The 11150-nt window shown below is 38.1% G+C and overlaps 1 pseudogene; it reads right to left on the minus strand.

The window, feature by feature from the left end:
* Nucleotides 1-3290: 3290 nt before the first annotated feature.
* On the minus strand, nt 3291-3668 carry LOC112133125 (large ribosomal subunit protein eL31-like; annotated as a pseudogene).
* Between the last annotated feature and the right edge of the window lie 7482 nt (nt 3669-11150).

The following is an 11150-nucleotide window of genomic DNA, read 5'->3' on the forward strand; positions in this document are numbered from 1 at the left end:
TGAAACCCCATCTCTACTAAAATTACAAAAAATTAGCGGGGCATGGGGCACATGCCTGTAATCCCAGCTACTCGGGAGGCTGAGGCAGGAGAATCACCTGAACCCAGGAGGCAGAGGTTACAGTGAACTGAGATCTCGCCACTGTCCTCCAGCCTGGGCAACAAGAGCAAAACTCCATCTTTAAATAAACAAACAAACAAACAAAAACTGGAAACTGATGTTTGGAGACTCACTTGGATTTGTGCTGTGCAACATAACTTCTAGCCTTGTGTGGCTATTTAAATTTAAATGATTTAAAATCAAATAAAATTTAAAATTCAGTTGCTCAGTTACATTAGCTGCATTTTAAGAGCTCAATAGCCACACGTGGCTACCATATTAGACAGCACGGAAGAACATTTCCATTATCATAGAAAGTTCTATTGAACAGTGCTATACTGAAGATGATTTGGTTATCAAACAAAACTTTAAAGAATATAAGGCTTATTCCACTTTGAAACAAATCAAAAAGTAAAAACTTGAACCAGCACCTATAAAATTCTAGCCATCTTTCCTCAGAAAGAAAAAAATAAAAAAGAAGGAAAGGTCAGGACAACATGATACCCATTAATAAAAGCAGCTTACATTCCTTCTTCCTAGCAAACTGCAGCACAGCTCAACCTCAAATGGAACGTGACATTAATGGGCTAAAAGGAAAGATGGGGACCAGACAGCCCCTGAAGCTAAATAGAACCAGCACCGTGCTCTGCACACTTCATGCCAAAGCCATTTCATTTCCCTTTACTCTTATCAGTCAGTCTCTTGACCTGATGTAGAAACGAATACTGATGAGAAAAAAGTACAGGCAACGTGGTGCCCACTTGACGTCTAATCCTATCTGGAATACTCAACTCTGACTTTTCACTACAAGCAGTAACAAACAAACAAACAAACAAACAAATACCGAAAAGGGATGTATTAGGGTTCTCCAAAGAAACAGAATCAATAGAATGTGTATATAAAAAGAACAATATTTATTTTAAGGAATTGACTCACGTGATTGTGGGGGCTGGCAAGTCTGAATGCGCAGGACAGGCCAGCAGGGTGGTGACCCAGGGAAGAGTTGATATTGTAGTCTTGAGTCTGAAGACAATATAGAGGTAAAATTCTTTCATTCTCAGAGGACCTCAGTCTTTTTTTTTCTCCTAAGGCCTTTAACTGATTGGATGAGGCCCACTCACATTATGGAGGGTAATCTGTTTTACTCAGTCTACTGATTTAAATCTTAACCATAACTAAAAAATACTTTCACAGCAATATCTAGACTGCTGTCTCAACAAACAACTGGATACCATACCCCAGTTAAGTGAACACATGTAATTAACCATTGCAGAAGGATAAAGGTTCCAGGTCCCTAGTATTTGGGGCCTCCCTTCCAACTCCCCTTTCTTGCTTCTGTCCTCAAACCTCAGTAGCAACAACAGTGGAGACTAATGGTAGTGATGGCTGTAATCATAGCAAATTTAGCCATAGTGGCTGCCTGCCACCTGTCCCATTTGGAAGTTTGTTGACAGTCACACAGTCTCCATGAGCTTTCAGAATGGGATGCCTAATGTCAACACTGAGATTGCTCTGGGACAAGGGGACAGTAGAGAATATTCGTCTCTCTATTTTCCCCAAATTCCCCTCTCCCAAATCCTGCCCAAGACACTGAAAACTAGAAATGCTTCTTACTGATCATGTGACCACTTAGAAAATTTGGAAAAGTAAATGAGATCTTTGTTAAGTACCTAAGCATCTCAAAAAAAAGTGCTACTGGTGCAGGGAGGGTATTCATTAAAAGAGTCCTTCTAGGCTTTTAAAACCAATTAGAATTTTCTCTGGGTTTGTTATATAGAAGGAGAAGGAAATGTGTTCACCTTCTAGAAAAATAATAATTCTTTCAGACTCTTGCCTTTGTGGTTTATGAAGGAGATATTTTCTCCAGCTTTATTGAGGTATAATTGGCAAATAAAAATATATATATTTAATGTATGCACTGTGATTTTTTGATGCACATTGCAAAATAATTGCCACAATCAACTTAATTAACACATCTAGCATTTCATGTAGTTACCATTTTCTGTGTGTCTTTGCAATGAGAATGTTTAGGATCTATTTTCTGAGAACCAACTTTCAGTTAACAAAACGAATAAATCCTGGGGATCTAATGTACAGCATGGTAACTATAGTTGATAATACTGTATTGTATACTTGAAATTTTCTGAAAGATAGAAGTTTATACTTACACTAGAAAGTTCCTTCTGCCTTTAGTTATTCCTAATTAGACATTCAAAACTGATTAATATATAGCTTACAGTGGCGCCATCAGAGCAAGAAGAAATTAGGTTATTAACCTTTCCTCTGAAGTCTCCACAATGATATTAAATTTTCAGGTAGCAGATTTCTGGATTGATTTTCTTCTCTCACCACTTATTTCAACGTCTAACTATACACTTTATGACTCGGGCACTAATATCTTACTTGCAATCCAACTGTGGTTTTTCCTTCACCTCAACATAGTCCTTGGGACACTTTTTAAAAGCCTTTAGTCTGAGACATAGGCCCATTTGTAACACTATATGCCACATTCTCTGCATCTGTTCATTTTGCAGGGTAAACTTGATGATCACCAGCTATTCTTAGCTCTTGACAATATAAAAAAAAATAAAAGTGCAATTATTTAAATTCATAAAGGTATTGATTTCTTTTCACTCTTGATGCAGACTTCAAAAGATTCCATGGATCAAATATCATCATAACCAGATATAACATGAAGCATAAGAATTATATATAATTGAAGTGGTTTAATTTCCAATACTCAACAAAAATTCAGGAAATAAAACTAGTAAATTCATTCACATGGGCTGAAGAAAACAGAATGCAATATGCCCTTTCTACAATTGGGCCCCTCTCTAGTTTTCTGCACTCTAGATTTCTCTCCTGCCACCCTCACCTACCCCGTCTTGCATTCCACCTTCTTAAATTCCTCTCTCCCCTTCAATTAATCTCACCCATTCCTGTTTAAAGGCATACCTCATTTTATAGTGCTTTGCATTTTTGTGCTTCACAGAGAATGCTTTTTTTTTTTTTAACAAATTGAAGGTTTGTGGCAACCCTGTACCAAGCAAGTCCATAGGCACCATTTTTCCAACAGCACATGTTCGCTTCGTGTTTCTGTGCCACATTATGGTAATTCTCACAATATCCTTTAAATTTTTCTTTTTAAAGGCAATTTTATAACTTTATTGGATGTATTTGATGATCAGCAATTAGTTCTCATCCACATTGACTGTCTGTAGATTTTTGAAAGTGGTAACAGGTACATAAGTAACCAAAGGATAGAGTTTATTTGGTGAATCTTTATCCTCATTACGTTTTCTGGACAAGCACACACGGATACAATATGGGACATTCCTTATTCCTTTGGCCCAGACAGCTTTGTTGAGCCTGGTATCAATGCGCATATCTGGAGTTCCCATCTCCTTCATGGAAAATTTCCGAATCCCTTTGAGTTCCTGAGGGGCACGCTTCTTGGAGCCCACTCCATGGATGCGCTTGTGAATGTTGATGGTGTATTCTCAGGCCACCACCCTGCTGGTGGCAGAATGGCCCTTTTTCTTCTCGCCTCCTTTCTTTGCGGGAGCCATTCTGCTGGGTCCCAAATTTTTCTTATTATTATATCTGTTAGGGTGATCTCTGATCAGTGATCTTTGGTGTTACTCTTTTAGTTGTTTGGGGGAACCACAAACTGTGCCCATAGAAGACAGCAAATGTAATTGATAAATAATATGTGTTCTGACTGCTCCACCCACCTGCCTGCCGTTCTACCATCTCTCTCTCTCTCCTTGGGCCTCCCTATTCCCTGAGGCACAACAACACTTAAATTAGGCCGATTAATTACCTTACAACGGCCTCTAAGTGTTTAAGTGAAAGAAGAGTCACACTTCTGTCACTTTAAATCAAAAGCAGAAACGATTGAGCTTAGTGAGAAAGACATGTCAAAGGCTGAGATAGACGGAAAGTTTAGGCCTCCTATACCAAACAGTCGGCCAAGTTGTAAATGCAAAGGAAAAGTTCTTGAAGGAAATTAAAAGCACTACTCCAGTGAACACATGCATGAGAAGAAAACAAAATAGCCTTATTGCTGATATGGAGAAAGTTTGAGTGGTCTGGATAGAAGATCAAACCAACCATAATAGTTCCTTAAGCCAAAGCCTAAGCCAGAGCAAGACCCTAACTCTTCAATTCTATGAAGGCTGAGAGAGGCAAGGAAGCTGCAGAAGAAAAGTTTGAAGCTAGTAGAGGTTGGTTCTTGAGGTTAAAGGAAAGAACTCATCTGCATAACATAAAAGCACAAGGTAAAGCAGCAAATACTAATAGAAAAGCTTCGAGTACCCAGAAGCTTCAAGTACCCAGAAGATACACTAAACAACAGATTTTCAATGTGGACAAAACAGCCTTCTATTGGAAGAAGGTGCCATCTAGGAATTTTATAGAGAGAAGTAGTCAATGCCTGGTTTCAAAGCTTCAAAGGACAGGCTGACCCTTTTATAGAGGAAAATGCCTCTAGTGACCTTAAATTGAAGCCAAGTGCTCATTTACCATTCTGAAAATCCTAGGGTCCCTAAGAATTATGCTATATCTACTCTGCCTGTGCTCTATAAACAAAACAACAAATTTACAGCATGGTTTATTGTTTTCTATTTTTTTTTTTTTTGAGACAGAGTCTCGCTCTGTCGCCCAGGCTGGAGTGCAGTGGCACAATCTCGGCTCACTGCAAGCTTCGCCTCCCAGGTTCATGCCATTCTCCTGCCTCAGCCTCCTGAGTAGCTGGGACTGCAGGTGCATGCTGCCACGACTGGCTTTTTTTTTTTTTTTTTAAGTAGAGATGGGGTTTCACCATGGTAGCCAGAATGGCCTCAATCTCCTGACCTCATGATCCGCCAGCCTCAGCTTCCCAAAGTGCTGGGATTACAGCTGTGAGCCACAGCGCCCAGCCAGTTTATTGAATATTTTAATCCCACCATTGGAGACCTACCGCATAGAAAAAAAAAGATATCTTTCAAAATATTCTTGCTTATTAACAGTGCACCTAGTCACTCAAGAGATCTGGTGGAGATGTACGAGGAGATCTGTGTTGTTTTCATGCCCGTTAACACAACACCCATTCTTCAGCTTACGGATCAAGGAGTAATTTTGACTCTCAAGTCTTACTATTTAAGAAATACATTTTGTAAGGCTATAGCTGCCATAGATAGTGATTCCTCTAATGGATCTGGACAAAGTAAATTGAAAACTATCCGGAAAGGATTCACCATTCTAAATATCATTAAGAACATTTGTGATTCATGGGAGGAGGTCAAAATAGCAACATGAGCAGGAGTTAGGAAGAAGTTGAATCTAATCCTCATTAATGACTTTGAGGGGTTTAAGATGTCAGTGGAGGAAGTAACAGCAAATGTGGTGAAAATAGCAAGAGAACTAGAATTAGAAGTGGAGCCTAAAGATGTGACTGAATTGCTACAATCTCATGATAAAACTTAAACAGATGAGGAGTTACTTCCTGTGGATGACCAAAGAAAGTGCTTTCTTAAGATGGATCTACTCCTGGAGAAGATGCTCTGAACAGTGTTGAAATGACAGCCAAGGCTTTAAAACATTACAAAGTTGATACAGCAGTAACAGAGTTTGAGAGGATCTATCCCAATTTTGAAGAATTTTGAAAGAAGTTATCCTCTGGGTAAAATGCTATCAAACAGCATCTCATGCCACAGAGAAATCTTTCGTGAAAGCAAGAGTCAATCAATGCAGCAAACCTCATTTTTGTCTTATATTAAGAAAATGCCACAGCACCTGAATCACCACCCTGATCAGTCAGCAGCCGCCAACATTGAGAGAAGAGTATCCACTGGCAAAAAGATTATGACTCACTGAAAGCTCGGATGATCCTTAGCATTTTTTTTAGCAATAAAGTATTTTTTAATGAAGATATATATACTTTTTTACATATAATGCTATTGCACACAATATACTACAGTATAGCCTAAACATAACTTCTAAATGCACTGAGAAACTAAATCATTTGTGTGACTCACTTTATTGCAATATTTGCCTTATTGCAATGGTCTGTAACTAAACCCACAATAGCATCAAGGTATGCCTGTATAGACCCAACTAAAGCCCAAGCTGCTAGATATTTACAACTCAAATGCCATATCTTCCAAAGCCTTTCTAGAGTCAATCACTTAGAATTAACCTCTCCTCTTTTGCACTTTCAAAATGTATTGTCCATACCAGAATTAGAGGTTTTATCACATATCAGAGTGGGGTTACTTATATTTCTTTCTCATTATTTGTGACTCTGACTCAAAAATTTACTGTGTGTCATTTTTCTTTCTCTCCTAGCACCTAACACACCACATGCCCAAATAAATGTTCAAAATGAGATGGGATGTAGCTTCCAAGAGGGGCAGTTCTACAGGCCCAGGTTAAACTATTAATAATGCAGCTTTTCCAAAGGCTAGTGTCCTATCTGCAATATAGCACAATGTCTCAAGCCCACAGAACCCCAAAAATGGGGAGAAACTGTCCCTAGAGAAATGAAATAGAGAAGTAGAAAAGGATGTGGGATCCAGTTAAGGGACACTCCAGCAAGAACAAGGAAGTACTCACTCTCCCAGAATTCCCTCAGATACCCCATTCTTGCATAAAGAATCTACAACTCTGCCACTGTAGCTGCCCTAGTTGAATGTGAAGTGGTAAACCATGAATATCCCCCACCACGTATACTATAATAAAAGCATAAGTCATGTTGAAAGTTCTTCCATATATATTACCACATTCCATTCTTAGGTACATGGTTAGACAGGCAGGGTAGGGTATTTTTTTAATTTTATAGATGAAGAAAAACAGTCTCAGAGATTAATTTTCCTAAGGCCACATAGGCTTATAGTTTATGGCAAAGCTGAAACTGTAATTCGGGTCTCTTTAACTCCTGTTTCAAAACTGGAGGTGCCGACTACACTGCCACTGTGGTAGGAGTGAGACTTCCAAGCCATGTCTACCATTTACTATTCCTACTCCAGTATGGGCTGGGATGGGGAGGGCAGCAAGGAGCTCCTGATGTGGAAGCAGGGAAAGTTCAGGTGAGGCAAGGAGAGGCAGGAGGCAGCAAAGGGACGAGCACTGGGTGTTGGATTTATTATGACTAGCAAATTTGGATTCCTGTAGAAGCACAGAATCTTTTCCTCTAGAAGCAGAAACTTTGCTCTTTTAAGACAAACCTTCAAAGATCACCAGTAATGAGAACTACCCAAGTCAAGCAAAAGCGAACGACTCTATGCTGGGGTGCAGGAATGACACAGCTCCTGGAACCCATTCAGAGGTCACTGTTTCAGTGAGGGCGGAGAAGGGACTGTCCACTTCTCAGGAAGAAAGAAAAAGTCAGGGTCCTTTGAGGTCTCAAAATAGGTAACCTCAAGACATTTGACCTTGAGAGAAAGTGCTATCTCTTGACTAAAATCCAGGATGTCCAGCCACAGACAGCAATGACTTTTTATGAACAAGGCTTGCTGACAAGTAAGCTTAATTCAGTGTTGTGACACAGTATGGGAATTGTCCAACTCCTGTGGCGATATGATGGTAGGCTGGATAGGAAGGATGTTCCAAAATAGAAGGCCAGGCTATTCATAAAAACTTTTTGACTCTTTGGCATTTGGTATGAAAAGGCAGGTGTACGGGGAGGAGTATGTATATTAGGCCAACAGGTAACAGATGTAAATAATACATTTGAAAATGAGAGAGAAAATACTTGTTATTTGTACATAAAATTTGCTAAATGCTAAATAAGTCATCAAAGTGAGTAGGTGAAGAAAAAGTCAAAAACTAAAAATGAACTCTAAGAAGAGCCCAAGAAATCTATAGTTTGAGGGAAAAAGAAAAAAGCAAAACAAAATGATGTCAAGAGATGAATGAATATTGAGAGGGGAGGAAAAACAGCAAGGCTCTGCTAATATAAATACCTGGTCATCATAGAAAGATCTTTACTGTTTAACCTAAGTTGTAAGAGTACTGCTATGGTCTGAGTGTGTCCCCCACCAAATTCATATGTTAAAACATAATCTGAAATATAGTGGTTTAAAAGGTGGGGTTTGGGGGAGGTCATGAGGTCATAAGGGCCCCACCTTCATGAATAGAGTTAGTGCCCTTATAAAAGCAGCCTGAAGAAGCTTGTTCACCCCTTCTACCATGTGAGGACACATAGAAGTTGCTGTCTGTGAGGAATGCGTCCTCACCAGACACCAAATCTCCTGGTACTTTGATCTTGGACTTCCCAGCATCTAGGACCATCAGCAACAAATTTCTGTGTTTTATGAATTACCTAGTGTAAACTATTTTGTTTGTTAATAGCAACTGGAACTAATGAAGACAAATACCATTTCATATTTTGTTTTATATTAAGTATTATTCCCTTTTGCTTCGGTGGGTTTAAAATGTGGGCCGAGTGCAGTTACTCACACCTGTAATCCCAGCACTTTGGGAGGCTGAGGTGGGAGGATTGCTTGGGCCCAGGAGTTCAAGACCAGCCTAGGCAACATAGTGAGACCTCGTCTCTACAAAAAATAAAAAATTAGTCAGGCGTGGTAACACACACCTGTAGTCCCAGCTCCTCAGGATTGCGTGAGCCTGGGGAGGCTGCAGTGAGCCATGATCATGCCACTGCACTCAGAATGGGCAACAAAGTGAGACCCTGTATCAGGAAAAAAAAGTACAAAAAAGTATGGCTTTTGAAATAGGAAATCTTAATAAAATATGTAATTTATTGGAATGTTGGGACTATAGATAATTTTTAAGATTAAATTGTTCTAATATTGTTTGGGATATTTATGTGTGAATGTATTTACATGTGTGCGTCTCTATATATTTATATAATACACATATATTTATATATAAGTATATAGAATATACATTTTACTATTTAATAAATTGTATTGTGTATATTTAAGGTATACAACATGATGTTATGAGATACAGAGAGTAAAATGCCTACTATAGCAAAACAAATTAGCATATTTCTCTTCTCACATAGTTACCCATTTTCCCCCACTGTGGCAAGAGCAGCAATATTCTACTCATTTAGAAAAAACCCTGACTACAATACACTATTAGTAACTGTAATGATCATGTTGTGCTTTAGATCTTCTTACCTGTTCATCCTATATATCTGCTTCTATGTATCCTTTGACCTACATTTTCCCATTTGCTCTTCCAACCCCAACCCTGGTAACCACTGCTTTATTCTGTATCTGTATATTTGACCTTTTTTGTTTTACATTCCACTTCGAAGTAAGATCATGCAATATTTTTCTTTTTGTGTCTGGTTTATTTCCCTTAGCATGTCTTTCAGGTCCATCTATGTTGTAGCAAATGGAAGAATCTCCTCCTTTTTTTAGGCTGAATAATATTCCATTGCATATACCTACCAGTTTCTTTATCCATCCATTCATTAATAGACACCTAGGTTTTTTCCATAGACTGGCTATTGTGAATAATGCTGCAATGAACATGAAACTGCAGATATCTTTATGAGGTGCTGATTTCATTTGCTTTGGGTACATACCCAGAAAAGGAATTACTAGGTCATGTGGTCATTCTATTTTTAATTTACTTAGGAGCCTCCATACAGTTTTCCATAATGGCTGCACCAGTCTGCATTCCCACCAACAGTGTACAAGGGTTCTCTTTTCTCCACACCCTCACCAACATTTGTCTCTTGTCTTTTTTATAATAGCTATTGTCATGGGTTTGAGGCAGTATCTCACAGTGGTTTGTATTTGCATTTCTCTCATAATTAATGATATTTAGAACGTTTTCATATACCTGCTTGCCATTTTTATGTTGTCTTTGGAGAAATGTCTATTCAATATATAACAGGTTATATGTTTTATCTATATAAACAGGTTATATATTTTCTTGCTATTGGGTTGTGTTAGTCCTTTATTTTTTAATATTAACCCCTTATCAGATATATGGTTTTCAAATATTTTTCTCCAATCCATAGGTTGCCTTTTCACTTTGTCAGTTGTTTCCTTGGCTGAGCAGAAGCTTTTTAGTTTAATGTAGTCCCATTTATTTATTTTTGCTTTTGTGGACTGGGCTTTCAGTTTGACGTCCAATAAATCATTGCCAAGGCCAGTGTCAAGGATCTTTTCCCCTATGTTTTCTTCTAGAAGTTTTATGGCTTCAAATCTTGAATGTAGGTCTTTTACCTATATTGAGTTTATTTTTGTGTAAGATAAGGGTCCAATTTCATTCTTTTGCATGAGGAAATTCAGTTTTCCTAGCATTATTTATTGAAGAGACTATCTTTTCCCCATTGTGGACACTTTCTTCTTGTCAATACATAAATATATTCACATAAATATATTTATAGTCCCACCATTTCAATAAATTACAAATATTAATACTTCCTATTTCAAAACTTAGTTGATCATATGTGTTCAGATTTACTTTTGGGCTCTTTTTTCTGTTCCACTGGTGTATGTGTCTGTTTTTATGCCAGTACCATACTGTTTTGATGCCAGTACCATACTGTTTTGATTACTATAGCTTTGTAATATAATTTGGTCAGGAAATGTGATGCCTCCAACTTTGTTTTTATTTCTTAGAATTACTTTGACTGATTATTTGAGGTATTTTGTGGTTTCGTAAGAATTTTAAAGCCAGGTATGGTAACAAACACCCGTAGTCCCAGCTACTCGGAAGGCTGGAGTAGAGAGATCACTTGAGCACAGGAGTTAAAGGTTGCAGTGAGCTATAATCATGCCACTGCACTCCAGCCTGGGTGACAGAGCAAGACCCTATCTCTATTAAAAATAATAATAATAATAAAGAAAAAAGAATTTTAGGATTATTTTTTCTATTTCTGTGAAGAATGCCACTGGAATTTTCGTAGGGATGGATTGAATTTGTATATTGCTTTGGGTAAGGTGAGCATTTTAACAATATTAATTCTTCCAATCCATGAACATAGAATATCTTTCCATTTATTTGTATCCTCTTCAATTTCTTCGATCGATGTTTGATAGTATTAACTGCATAGGTCTTTCACCTCCTGGGTAAATTTATTT

This window comes from Pongo abelii, chromosome 3 (genome assembly GCF_028885655.2).
Source record: "Pongo abelii isolate AG06213 chromosome 3, NHGRI_mPonAbe1-v2.0_pri, whole genome shotgun sequence".
Classification (NCBI taxonomy): Eukaryota; Metazoa; Chordata; class Mammalia; order Primates; family Hominidae; genus Pongo; species Pongo abelii.